Consider the following 14531-nt stretch of genomic DNA (forward strand, 5'->3'; position numbering starts at 1 on the left):
ATCTGTTGCAATTAAGAGATGTGTACGATTTTCAAAAAGATTATATTCAAATGCCCACGACGAGCACGCGTACGTTTCCAGATAACGCCTTGGCCTGTGCCGAGATAGTGGATGAGTGTGTGCGATAGCGTACGTGTGTGTGTTGGGTGTTAGTGGGAGTCAGCTTGTCATAACACATCTAGCGTTTAGCGGGCTAATCGTGGGAGACGACCATGTTGTTTTGATCACCTGTAGTATTACGGCTAATGTAAATAAAGGCTTACACTGGAGGCCTGTCACTCTGCCTGTCTGAGGCTGCGAGGGAGGGAGGGAGGTGCTGCTGGTGCTGCTGGTGGAGGAGGAGGCGGGTGGGGTGACCAAGGTAAGAAAAATCACTTCGTCTTATCTCTTTTCCTCTGACCTGAAACAGTCAAACTGCGGTGCATGAAGTCAGAGAGAAAGGAGCCGGTGGAGGGGAAACACACACAGGAGCGATCTGGACGGGAGACGTTAAAGCAGCTCGGCACGGCCATGCGTCACTGTCAAATTAGTCCTGATGCCGTGTTGTAATTACCGTAAATAAACAACAGCAGGGTCAAGAGCATTTTAGAGCCAAAGCAGGAGCGTCTTTGTATTTTTTTATTTAAGCTAAAGAAACAAAACCGCAATGTGATAAATCCAAGTGAAGGTGCAGCAAAAAAAAAGTTCTGCAGCTGAGCTGTTAGATCAACCTGGAAGCCGCTTTTTAAGAGCGTGGCTCGCCTAATTTTATGATACACACACTGTTGGTTTACTCTGTAATACGTCACAGCATAAAAGATGAATGTGTTTCGTCTTCATGTGAAGAAAAAAGTGGTGTCATAAATTTAAAATACTTCACTGATTCAGACTTTTAACACGAATGCTTTAAACATGAAGACACACAGAGACACAATTAATGCTGCATTCAGGACTTATCTTATTGAGCAAAATTCTGCGCTTAAGTATTGAAGATATTTATGTTTTTTGAGTAATTGATAAATTATTTCATCTATAAAACATCAGAAAATATAGAAAAATGCCCAATTATCCGTATGAGGATGCTGTTAAATGTCTCGTTCTGATCTGACCAACAGTCCAAAACCCCGAAATATTAAATTTACTGTCACTGAAAAATCACTGTAATCAAGATTCATTTATCTGTTGATCGACTAAGTGATTGATCGACTGGCCATTGCAGCTCTACTTTCTTTGAATGGGAAGATGATAATTCTTTGTTTGTTTTTAAGTTTTCTGTGGAGGAAAAAAAAGCTGCTTTTGCTCCGTGAAGCAGTGCTGGTGTGAAACGATGACGCTCGGCTTTTATTTTTGGCCCTTTTTTAAAGAACATCTTTTGTTTTTTAGCTCTTCGCTCCCTCAGTTTCTACACTTTCTCTGCTCCTTTGCTGCTTTTGTGCATGCTTGTCTGTTAATTTCCTTGAAAACCGTCTTGTTTGTTTACAGTAATTACTCAGACATAATGTGGTGATGATTTATTGATGGTAAAACACCAGACGCAGCAGCTTGGAGAAGAGGCGAGGGGGTGCAGGGTTCGTTGACTTCTGCCCTGCACCTGTGTTGTTTTTTCTTTCACACACTGTTTCATCTGCGGTTTTGCACACATGCTGTACAGTATGTTGCAACAGTCACCTTAAAAGACCAGCAGAAACCTTTCAAGTCACTATCTCTTTCCCACTGCACGTTACCATCTGCTGTGCTGGTGAAAAGTCCTCCAGTGGAACTTCCAGTCGCGCTCGTAAATGTCTTTTTCCATCTGATAATGCACAGAGCGGAGAAAACATAAAATTACTAAAATAGCAGAGATGCTTTGGCTTTCATTACCGTCATTATACCTACAAAATAAAATGCCAGTATTTCAAGAGTGTAGCCTGCAGATGTAAAAACACACTGCTCCTCTGCAGACGTAAGAATATTAGCCATTGTGACAGTGAATGAACACACTTTTAGTTCATCTCGGCGGTGTAATGATGTCTTATAATCCCACGTCCGTATCTGCGCCGGCTCCGGCAGGCCACACCCATATTTGGAGGCTAATATAATGACTTTACATTCAGTTGAACGGTACACAATATAGTTAGATTATGCTTATTCGTCCCAATACATAAATATGTCATCTCTTGGGCCAAAGCTCTCAATTGTGCCTTGAATGAGGCAACAGGATCCCAGTGCACAATCATCTCTGTCCGTGAGTCTTTCAGAAGTTGAAGGATTTCATACAACACTTTTCACCACCGTCTTATTTTCTCCCTTTTGAAAGGGAGGGAGTTCATTTTTTTTCTCCCCTCCCTTCTCTCTCCCTGTACGGGTTTAACTTGGGCTATTTCAACCCCCGCTGAAAAAAGTAAATGTGTTTCCAGGCTGCTTTCAGTCTGAGCTGCACAACTTATCTCCCTCTTCCTCTTTGTTATTAAATGCAGCGAGCGAATGATCGGCGTTTCTCTAAGGGACAGAGAGAGTGCGAGTCAAAAATCTAAATGGGGAGGCACACTCCCTGCATTACCATAAAAAAGGGGAAAGAGGTGTGTGTGTGCGCATGTGGGGGGGCGGTGGAGATTTTTTTTTTCAGCCTATCTCTTGTGGAGGGGTGGTCCTGAAGCCCTTATCGGTTCACCAACAGGAGAACGGAAATGATTAACATCTAATTTAACCCAATCTCTTGCTCAATAGGCCGCCATTCAAAGGGACGCATCTATATGTATTTAAGAGGTAATCACTGGTCGGACCCCCGCTCTCAGACTCCCCCCTCCTTCCTCTTTTGTGTGCCGGGACGACACACAAACATATTTCCATCTGAAAGGCGGGCCTTGGTGGCTAGATTTCTGAAGGAGAATCGCTGGTGTTATTGTCGGCTTGTTTGTGCAGAGCCTCACTGTACTGCATCATGTGGCTGTGTGTGTGTGTGTGTGTGTGTGTGTGTGTGTGTGTGTGTGTGTGAGAGAGTGAGTGCAAATGCAGCCCTTTATGCTAACGCTGTCAGGGACTGTATGGTCTACAGTTAGTCCCCCCCTGAAGCTGAGTGCCGCTGAGGATATCGAGCAGTTACTTAGCTTTTCTTGAACAGATCAAGAACATTTGGACATTTTCAGTTTCTGCGTGAAAAGTTACGATTCAGATGTCTCTTCTTCACTGGTTAATCTTCTATCCACGTGTGATGCAGCGCAGTGAAAAACGACACTACAGATCGGTCGTCATGCTAAGTGAGGCTAACCGCTAAAGTCATCCATGTTCGACTCGTCTGATGGAGCGTCTCTCCGCTCTGAGAACACGCACACGAATACGAATCTATTTTTTCAAAAGATGACGCGTCAATCTGCACAGAGCAACAACAACAGTAAAGGAAGGAAGTTATTTAGCTACAAAGCTAAAGCTAAGCTAAGCTTATTTTTCTGCTTTTCCATGCCATCAAGATCAGATTTACCCCCAAAGTTTGGAGCAGCAGGTATGTTTTGTACGGTACGTAGGCTCAGGCTCATGCTAGCATTATCGTGAAACATCTGTGTAGCACGTCAACGCCATCTGCAGATCCACACTGCTAGCATTGCTTAACAGTGCACTTAGCATGGCAGCATGGTTAGCATGGTTTTACTGACACATTTTACAGTGTCTGGGGACACCTGTCCATGAAATAACCATCATGTAAGAATCAATAACGCTCCGTCCTCTGCTGTCGTTCGGCTGTGCACAAAGTTCAAACTGCAGCCTTTGTGCTGTAAATTCTTCACCTGCATTATATCAGGTGTTATCAAAGTTTTGTCATGATAATTTCTTTTTCCTGCATGCCGACACTGGAGTGTTTGAATTCGCTGTGTGGGACGTGGACAGATTCTACAGGCAACGCTTTCATCCTTATGTCTTTTAAATCTACCAGAAGAAGACTTTCAGATTAAAAAAAGAATTTTTTTTTCAAAGATTGCCTGGACAAAATGCAAGGATAAGTGAGAATGGAGTGTGAAGACGAATTCAGGCCACTTTTGAATGGAGATGAGAGAGTCTGTGTGGAGGGCAGGGCTACCGAGCGTCAGGTTAACCCTGGGCGAAGCCCGGCAGAGGCGGATCTTCATTAGAAGGGGGGGATGTGAAGATCTCTCCGGAGCTTTCTATCAACACAGATTACATGCATGTAGCCGCGGTCAAAGAGAGCGGGAGAAAGAAGTAAGTGTAAAATAAAGAAGTTGGAATCAAAAGGGTCATGTGCAATCTTGGCAATGGGGGTGATGACAGGTTTGCCTCACACCTGAGCTGTATTATGCATTCCATAATCGGCCAAACGCTGCACACACACATTCACACGCTCGGCGACCGATAGCGGCGGGGTTGTGTTGGGTTTCTCTGACAAGGTGAACTTCATGCATCGTGTACATGATATATAACTCCAGAGTGGTGAACAAAAGCCGGCCAGACAGAGCGAGAAAGAAGGAAAGAAGAAGAAGAGCGCTCCCCTTTTTCTTTCTCTCCCGCCGTCTGACGAGCGACAAAGGCAGCGCAAGGTGGGCGACCTTCGTCTCCATCACCTCTTTTATGACGGGACAAAAAAAAACACAGGGTCAAGCCGGTTCATTCGCCACTTCAGCCACGTTTTTTTTTTTGGAGTGGTTAAAGCAAAATAAGTCTGCGCATACATTCTCTCACAAAGCTCAGTGATGAATAAAATTACAGTGTCCAGAAATGGAGGAAAAAAAAAAAAAACAGCTGGCCAGAATCCTTCAATGAACGCCGCTTTTATTTTTTTTCCCAGAAACATTTGGGTGCATTTTGAGGAAGTCGAAAAAGGAGAGAAAAAGAAGGCGAAAGGGAGCCGGGAGAAAACTATCCATTAACCAAAAAGCAATTTCTGTTGGTGTGCGCCTGGCTGCTCCGAGGTTCCTGGCCGGGCTAATCGCCTTTCATTACAAGTTTCCTCCCCAGCCAATTAGAGACAGGTCTGTGGCCGTCCGGCCCGCCGGCCCACCGACACACACGCTTTGATCAGCTCTCTGTTCACTGACACACATCTAATGACCGGGCAGAGCAGAGAGGGCGGCCTGTGTTCACACATACAGTAGCTACACACACTCATACTCACAGCCAGGAGATAAAGTAGAGTAAACTTGAATATTTATATTATTTCATATCTGACCAGAGATTCAGGAGGATCTTTCCGCTTCGCTCGGCCTTCAAGAACCACGCTGAAGGAATTTCACTGGTCTCGATATCAGAGGAGAGTTTACGTTCTATCCTCTTGATTGTCTAAGAGCTCATTCAAGCAAGAAAATAACCACAGAAGACACATTTTAGTCCGTGAGATGCTGAATTTCACTCTCTGGATGTGAGTATTCAAACCCTATAAGCCCTAAAAAGAGGCTGCAGTGTGTTGTATGCACACATGTAATCACATGCCCACACACACACAGACAAACCCTGGCTCCAAAAATTAGAAAACAAGCCCTGTAATTAGCAAATTAGACTTAACTGCTGCTTTAATGCAGCCCCCTTTCTTCTGCTCTCAGAGGATTTACTCCTGGTCAGCACAATGCATTCACACATTCCTGCCGCAGATCAAATAGTGTGTGTGTGTGTGTGTGTGTGTTTGGGGTGGGCGGGGGGTGACTCAGGTGAGTTGCCTCTGTTGCTCCTGCCTCTTTAATCATTTACAGTATTTACGGCCTCACCTGTGACCCTGTGGCTCTAGTCAGCTTACAATGCCATCAGACTGGATGCCAGTCGATGTGATGCATGACTTCAGGGAAGCGTTACAGTTAAAGGGAGCTCATTGTTCTGTCAGCGGTGGAGGAAAAACAAGTAGATCAGGTGTAGGTGTATTATTTATAGTGTAACTTCCATCACAAGATGAACCAGTCATCGCGACTTGACATAACCTGCTGAAAAGTCATCGTGACAGCCTTTATGTGGCTTTTCATGAATGATCGGATGCTCCTCTGACGGCATCGTTAATAACTTCCTCAACCTCACCTCCATAAAAAAGTTCCTGCACAGTCAAATTTAACCTTTTACAGTGTAATGCAGTTTTGTGATAGTACATAAATGAACATCCTGGAGAATTGTTACTTCAAAAAAAAAAAAAAAGCACTAAAAACTAGCTTGATCTACCTTTGTCCTACAGACCTGATGTACCTTTGTCCTGAATCGTGTTTTAACAGGAAATTCATCACGTGAAGGAGTCGCGACGTTGTTTCCGTGAGCGTTAGATGACGAACTGTAAATGTATCCATGAGGAAGAAAAGGAAACTGGACACACAAACTGTAATATTGCATCATGGCGTATCTGCTTCAGCCCGACAACATATTTACGCAACAGCAGTGCAGATGCAAGTTAAAGTTTGTTGTCTGCACACAACTTTAAAGCAGCTAACGGGCGGCTAAACAGGAGCCGAATACTATCTTATGTTATGGGACGGAGTGTTTAGACACAAATAGTGAGGCGGCGATGGAGACAGGAAAGCGGGGGTAGTATTACCCTCACGTCTGTGTACAGGAGGAATAATAGTATTTTTAGAATGAGACAGAGGTACTTCAGCTCAATGGGTGATTTTATAAACTCTGCGTCCAACAAGACCTGAAACGGCGAAGAGTGTGAGCTGAACACGAATCTGCAGCCAATTGGAACAGTATTAAATTACAATGCATTACAGGACATGGTGGTTGAACTAATTCTGATGGAGAAATTGCTTCTGTTATTACACTGGAGACATTTTTGTGAGCTCTCTGTCAGGCATTAAGTTATGTGTGTGTGTGTGTGTGTGTGTGTGTGTGTGTGTGTGTGTGTGTTTGTGTGAGTGAGTATTGAGAAGGTGAATGAGAGAGAGGACAGAGAAAGCAGAGAGATGCTTTTCTTAAAGTGTGTCTAAACTAAAAAGGAAAAGGCCATTAAACGTGTTAAACACGCGAGCGTGATCATACACTGATGAAGATGAAGTCAGAGGGTTTACAAACGTCTGATTTTCAGTCAGTTACTTGAGATTTTGCCGTTTTGCTTGTCTGATTTTGTTAACATGCTCAGATTTTGCTGATTTGGCAATTTTTCCTTGATATTTGCGCCTCTACCACAATTAATATTTTCCTTTTTCGTCTGTTTTAATTGTGTTTATCGTTGGTGTACGATCAGGAGTCTGCTCAGGGTGTTTTATTTTGAAAGTTTACTGCGTTCTCTACACCATATCCTTGTCTGACTTCCTGTGTGGCTTGATCTTCCCTGAGCAGAGGGATGCTTCTGGGATGTGCCTGAGACAGACAGAACAAACTGATGTCTTTAACGGCTCAGATATTCTAAAACTTCATTATTAAATCACTTAAAAGTTAGCGATAGATTTTCAAACCAACGGTGCGACCCAGTCCTGGAACCAGATTTGGTCCAGCACAGGTGTGCATTCATTTCGATTTGGTGTCTCTGTTCCTGACGGGGAAAACACCAGATGTTTGTGATGCTTTGGAAGGTTTTGACTTACATTTGATTAAATTTTAAGATCATGAAAACCAACATTTCAGCTCACTGCAGCTCATCTTTCACTGCCACATGAGATCCATCCTGCGTGCCGGTGCGTAGAACGAGCCTCCAGACCGAGCGACCAGTCACCTCAGAGCAGTTTAATATCTAAACTTCAGGGTCTTTGAAACTTTCTGTTGACTGATTTCGCGGTCCTGTTTCTTTAAAACAATGGCAGTAAAGTAAATGAATCGGAAAAGAATTACATGAAAGAGGGATGAAGAATGTGTGTGTGTGTGTGTGTGTGTGTGTGTGTGTTGAGGAATGTCAGGTGTGTGTCGGTGTAAAGCCGGTGTTTATGTTCGTACCCAGGTCAGCCCCACAGGTATGTTTCAACCACAACATTACCTCCCACTGACCCCCTTAATGGACAAGGTGAGCAAGGAGTCAGCGGAAGGGAGCGACGCCCCTAAAACACACACAGTGACGCGCGCACACACACACACACACACACACACACACACACACACACACACACACACACACACACACACACACACACATACACACTGAGGGCGACACTCCCCAGCTTCTGAACTACAAGCACAAATACCGACATTAATCTGAAGTTGGACACAAACCTAAAATTACTGCCTCTCAAGAGCGATGGAGCGTGTCGGCGGTTTTTCTGCCCCACTGGCAGGGATGAAGGGAAAAGGCAGGAATGAAGCGGTGAATGTATGGATGAAGGAGGAGAGAGGGAGAGGAGGTGACCCAATGAGGGGAGAGAATAAGATGTGTGGGAGAAAAAAACAAAAATCAGATTCTGAGGTGACGTTTCATCGTCGGATAGTCGGAGGTGAGGAAGAAGATGGTCAAAGGAAAAAGACTTTTTTGATTGACCACATTGTGTGTTTGTTTGAATTGCCACTCATCACTTCATAATAGAAGACACACACTCGTCTGCAGACACACACACACGGCGATGATTACCATACTCCATATTACGGGTGTACAGATAACTGCTTGGCTCCCATGGGCCTGCCAATCCACTGTAATCCCTCAAACACTCTGAATTTTCATTTCAAACAAAAGCTCAACCGCCAGAAGACACAAGGAAGCATTTTGTTGCCTCCTCTGTTTTTTTTTTCCTTTTCCCGGCCTCGTTTTTGTCGCCGTCTCTGGGCTTCCTTCCTCGCGTTCCAACCACTTGTTCCCCCTTCTCTGTTTTCAGCATTTGTGAAATTCAATATCAGAATGATAAATGATGCTCGCTACTGTACACAAGAAAAGCCCTGATTCAACGGAGAGTGAATCTGATGATGCTGGATGGAATTAAATATCTACCATCGTAATAATCTCATCTCTCAGTCACCATTAAAGAAAGGAGGTGAAATATCCTGAGGGGGTGGTCAGAGAGGTCGGGGGAGACGTGCTTTACATTCCTGGATCTGAACCTTTTGTTTCCTCGTCTTCTGTAACTCAGAATACGTGCAAATATAAAATTATAGCACTCTGAAAAAAAAGAAGAGATACCAGCACAAAGCTTCATAATGTGGTCTGAATTGGTTTATTTTGGCTTGTTTTGCTCTAACTGGTCAGAAACTAGTGATGTGTTCATCCCACCAGCGTCACGTTGACCGAAGCTGCCTCAGAAAAAAGAATAAAAAAGTCGACATTATGAGCTAAATAATGGTGAAAATCTAAAATAAAGAGACAGAAGAAATCCTGTGGCAGCAGGTGGGAAATGCTGCGTCATGTGTTCCTTCCTTCCTGCACTGATGCATATGAACTGGAAATTTACTGCAGATGGAAGCGCTTCCCAGTTCTTATCGATTCTAAACCAGTTCAAACCAGTATGATCACTTATTGAATGCACATGCCAGTTTCCATCCTGCTCTGACAGCCTGAGCTCAGGTGTGTCGCTCCGTGATATCATCTGTGTTCTTGTGTATTTATCACCTTTCCACATCTCATCCACCACAAAATAATGCCCCCCCCCCAACACACACACACACACACACACACACACACACATGTTCTCACAACTCTCAAGTAGCCACCAGTCAAGGCGATAGACAGGTGAGCCAATAAAGGCGATAACAGAAGACAAGAGCCATTACGGGGAGGTGGGAGCGATAAGCTAATTTAAATTGGATATTGCAGTCATCTGACAAAAAAAACGAGAAGGGAAAGAGGAAGTGAGGGAGCGCGATGAGGGCGGGGGCATGTTTGATGGGGTAAATATGCACTGTAGACATTTCTTCCTCCTTAAGTAAGTAAGACTATAAGCGGAAACCCTTGAAATGAAATCTGGGTGGCGGCGGACTGAGGCATCGCGGCGGTGTTGCAGCGTTGAAGCCTTGCTGTGTTAAGCCTCTTAGATTACAAAACACTTTGGCTGCGTGTGCACGTTTCTGCCATTTCATTATCAGTCAAGATTCCCTGCTTGTGCACAGACAGAAAATTTCTGTGTACACATGCAACACTGTATGTTCACCGCATTCATGGCGCACAGGAGCAGGATCTGGGACTGTCAATCGCCTAAACCCCGACCACACAAAGGCCCCGCAACGACAAACCCACTTCAATCCACAGCGGTGTCTGCAGACAAACTGGCGCAGTGACTCACAACTGAGCAGGCAGAATATTATGATTGTGATAAGTTTTTACATGTCAGAAACTGGAAAAGTCCTGAATGATTCTCAGCTGTGGTTTGCTTTTAATATGATTTTCAAAAAACAAGCAAAACACACAAGCATAAATCTCCCAACAGCTCCCCCTTCCCAACACTTCAATCTGATATAATCAATGGTTTTGCATTAACGGGGGATCCAATGACTGCATGTAAAGGAAGAGGGGTCGTTCTTGGCCCAAATTCCCTGACGCTCAGGTAAAGCAGGTTTATGGTGACTTTAGAGCATTTAAACCGGCCTCGCACACAGCAGCACCTCAACACACAGCAGCAAAAAACTGCTATACTTTAGTGATAGCAATCATTTTCCCGCCAAGCAATGCAGTTTAAAGGCTGGGGTGAATAGCGACATTTATCTGGATATATTAGCTTCAGATTCAGATCGCTCAGTTTTAGCAAACAGGGGAGTTAGCATCTTTCTCCTGTTTGCAGTCCTGCAACTTAACAGATATTCATTCATTGGGTCCAAAAGGAGACTGAATGCTGCCTTAAATTCATGGTGGCCAGAAACTCGACTCCACATGAATGCTCATGTTGCTCTGTGTCTGTCAGTGTATGAATGGGAGCTTTATGGCGTTATGGTGCTCCTTCTTATAAGTAACTGAGCAAACTGGACACTTTTCTCAAACCAGAGAAGACCGTCTTTCAGCCAGAGCTCCCTAAACCTCCGTGCGACAACAAGCACCTGTAAACAAAACCTCATCGGAGGGTTCACGTGAAAGGAAGGAGACGCCATTTTGGCATCGCATCTGTCATCACCAGGCTGCACTTCACCCCCTGGCGTTCGTCGCCCTTTCAGCCGGCCTCCCTCGCCAACGCGACTGTCACTACGACCATTACCGCTGGCCATTCAGCCGCTGCCCGCCCTCCAAAGGCCTCCTTGTTCTCCCAGTCGCATGGCTGCCCGGCAGCAGTCCACTGGCCCGCTGGCTACTGACCCCTGGTCTGGCTCACAGTCTGGCACCGGCGCCCTCCATTAGCCTAATTACAGCCATGAAAGCAGTGCAGACCGAAGCCGGCATTAGGGCCAATTAGGGACGCCCAAGATGGGCTCTGACCAGGGTTGGGTTACCCGCACACACACAGACACACAAAAATGTTTGTGTCACTATGCGTGAGAGCCTATATTCATTTCCTAACTCCTAATCCTGAATAAAACCCTCTCCACTAACGCCTCACGTCACCCTTTACCTTAACCTCAGCCCGATTCCCAAAGTCCAAAACACGGAGGAAGCGACTAACCGGTTTGAACCGCGTCTTAACCCCCGACCTTAAACCCTGGGTGGAGTTGGGACGAGAGGCTGCATGTGGTATTGACCGCCTTGATGTCGGTGCAGTAAAGCAGGTAGAGACAGAATGAGTAAAGGAGGGAAAGCAAGAGGAGAGCCTTGTAAAAAGAGAGAGAGGCTTGTGTCTGTCCATTCATGCGTATGGATGTGGATGCCGAGCCGGGGAGCCAGCGGTAATTTGTGGCTGTCACGGGGAGATAATAAGGCTTGTGTCTTCCCTTCAAATAAAAAGGTGGAGATCCTCCTCTTAAAACACTATCCGCTCTGTCTTTTGTTTCCTCCGGGGCCCCTGCAGGGAGGGATGGATGGATGGACGGAGGGACGGATGGACGGGGCAGAGGGATGAGCGGAAAACGTCCATCATGTTGTTAGCCGTGGAAAAATAACTGTAATTACCCAGAAATGTTCCTGTTCGGCTGAATTTGCAATAACAGGTCATCTGATTTTCCAAAAAGCCTGTAAACTGCGTGAGGCTCATGTCAGATTTTGTGGAAGCACTTCTGTCGCTGTAACTTTGTGTTGATGGACCTTTAAAGTAGAAGAATCACCTCCTTCCTGTTTGACTTTTTCTGTCATTGGATAATTGTTATTTAACTCGTACATGCTGGATTCTGGTGCTGCTGGGAAGGATCCAGGATTTTTCACTCGGTTGCTGATCATGAGGCATTTGTTATAAGAGGAAAACAAGGAGTGTGAGTGTGAGAGCAGTTTAGGGTTTATTTTGACAACGAGAAGAAGCAGTCAAACCGGCCTGAGTGCTGTTATAACGTTAAGAAAACATTTAAAAGAATCACTGAAAAAACACAGTTCTGACCTTTTTTTTTTTTCTTTTTTACTCTGAATCGACATCACAGCAGAACACAGTGCGTCAGCCCATCAAGTGGGTTTACACCTGCTGTACGAGCACGTCATTCGCTCCCCGCCGAGGCCTCCACAGTAGCTCCAGCATGTGTGGAATCTCCAGCCAGAACGGTGATTAATTGTGAAATCCGTCTAGAACAACACAAAGCCAAGTCACAGCGCTCGGCTTACCCAAGACTCACTGCTGTCAACACTCTGTGATATGATCTATACAGAGGATGAACTTTGCCTGTTTGGGGCTTAACTGATAAACCACACACACACACACGTAGAGATAACCAGCGGCAGGCACACTCCTTGGTGGGTGTCAAGAACAGGTGAGCAGCCACCTGCCTCATGCACTTTAAGCACTCATAACTATTAGTCATTCCTGTGTGCTGTAGTCCCGTTTTAGAAACACAAACTTTTATTGATTCAGGTAAACTTTTACTAACGCTGATTTAAGGAAAATTGACTTTTGATGTGGAATAATAGATAATGTGGGGAAGTTTAGAGATGATAAGGATTTGAGTGAGACTCCCGAACAGAGCGGCTGTCGTCGTGTTTGTTCTTTAGTTGTGAAATTTTCTGGATTATTAAAATTCATGCACATGCAACGGTGACTTCTGCATGAAAGCGGCGTGCAGAAGATCGTACGTTTTGCCATTTTCAACACGTCCTCATGCAACAGTGGAGTTTGAGAATATTTACACTGTACAATGCTTTAAGAAAATGGTGAGAAAAGGGTGTAGGCCTGATGCTTCTGGACTATGGGTGCTGATGGCTGGTTCTCTGTTCAGATCTTTACATTTTACCAGTTTGAAGATTATTAATTAAAGTCATTGTTGTGAGTGAAAAAGCAGGTAGAATTTAAGGACGGAAAATAAGGCAAATGAAGCTCGAACATTTAATGATTTAGGGCGTCTGGACCTGCAGGTATTTATTGTGTCAGAGCTTTTGTTTCAAGCATCACCCCTGAAACACACCGAAATCATTTGAAGTCTGTCGCAGCTCATTAATGCTGCTTTCATCCCAGTTTTTACCATCTGAAGCTTCGGATAAATGCACACTATCGCTTCCACCGTATCTGTGGCTGCAAGCAACTCCGGTCAGTTAGCATCTGATTTTAGCCTCCGAAGGTCAATATTGGCAAAGTGAACCCAAGTCTGCACACGTACAAACACACAAACACGACATGTGATTGCTTCTGCCTGCAGGAGCTGCAGGTAATTCATGGGAGATTGGTAACGGCGTTGCTCTGAGATGTGCACCGTTGTGTGGAGAGAGTGTACACATGGGAACCAATGGGGGATACTGATGTGTGTGTGTGTGTGTGTGGACGTTGGGAGGTGTGGGTCATCTGCAGACGCCCCAACCTCACCTTATCTGCAGCGAGGTGGGCTGTGTTCGCAGAGATTAAACACATTTCGGAGCGACGCTAACTGCCGGGGCCTAAAGAAACGCAGGCAGAGGGAGAGCCAGTGTTGCTGCAGCCAGTGTTGTTGTTAGCTGAGGAGAAAATCCTTGTTCCCAACACTGATAAGGACATAAAGTGTTTCTGTCCCCAAGGGGGCGGGAGGCAGATTCAGCCTCTGTAGATCTACTGTAATGAATATCAATGGCAGGGAATGGGGCTGCTCCCGTCCCTTTGGGCCTCTAGTTGCTTCTCGCCTCTCTTCTGCTGTCAGAATCGCGACAGGGACACTATGCATGAAAATGCGAGGCTTAATATATGGTAATGCTATGTAAACACGGGCTGATCTGAGAGGGAGGTTTGGAGGGAGAATAGATCGACGGTCGTCTGCGCTCAAAGCCGAGTCGGGGAGTATATCTCGGAGCCCAACGGTAGCCTCTGAGCACATTTATCTGGAAATGAATATGATACACTAAACAGGAAGAAGGGAGGGAAGGGCGCTGGGGTGAGGGAGGAGGGATGTGGTTACTGCAAACTCAGCGCCGCCACCACCCCTCTTAGCTTCCTATTTCCTCACTTCTTCTTCAGCAAGACGTTTCTTTCTCCCTCCTCCTGCCTACCTGAGCTGAACAGGGTTTATTCAAATTGGCATCCTCCGGGCTGAGAGGTTACCTGAGCCCCTGTGAAAAGCAGAAAAAAAACATGGCGGCCACGACGGCAGGCATGTCTGCCACACACACACCGGCCAGGGCTTCGGTTACCGCTCTGAACAGCCCGTCTGGGGGGCTGGGGGAGTCAGAAGTATTGTCCGTAAAGCGGTGTGGGTTTCCCAACTTGTCTGACAGCCCGACGGGA

The sequence above is a fragment of the Chaetodon auriga genome, chromosome 22 (genome assembly GCF_051107435.1).
Source record: "Chaetodon auriga isolate fChaAug3 chromosome 22, fChaAug3.hap1, whole genome shotgun sequence".
Taxonomy (NCBI): domain Eukaryota; kingdom Metazoa; phylum Chordata; class Actinopteri; order Chaetodontiformes; family Chaetodontidae; genus Chaetodon; species Chaetodon auriga.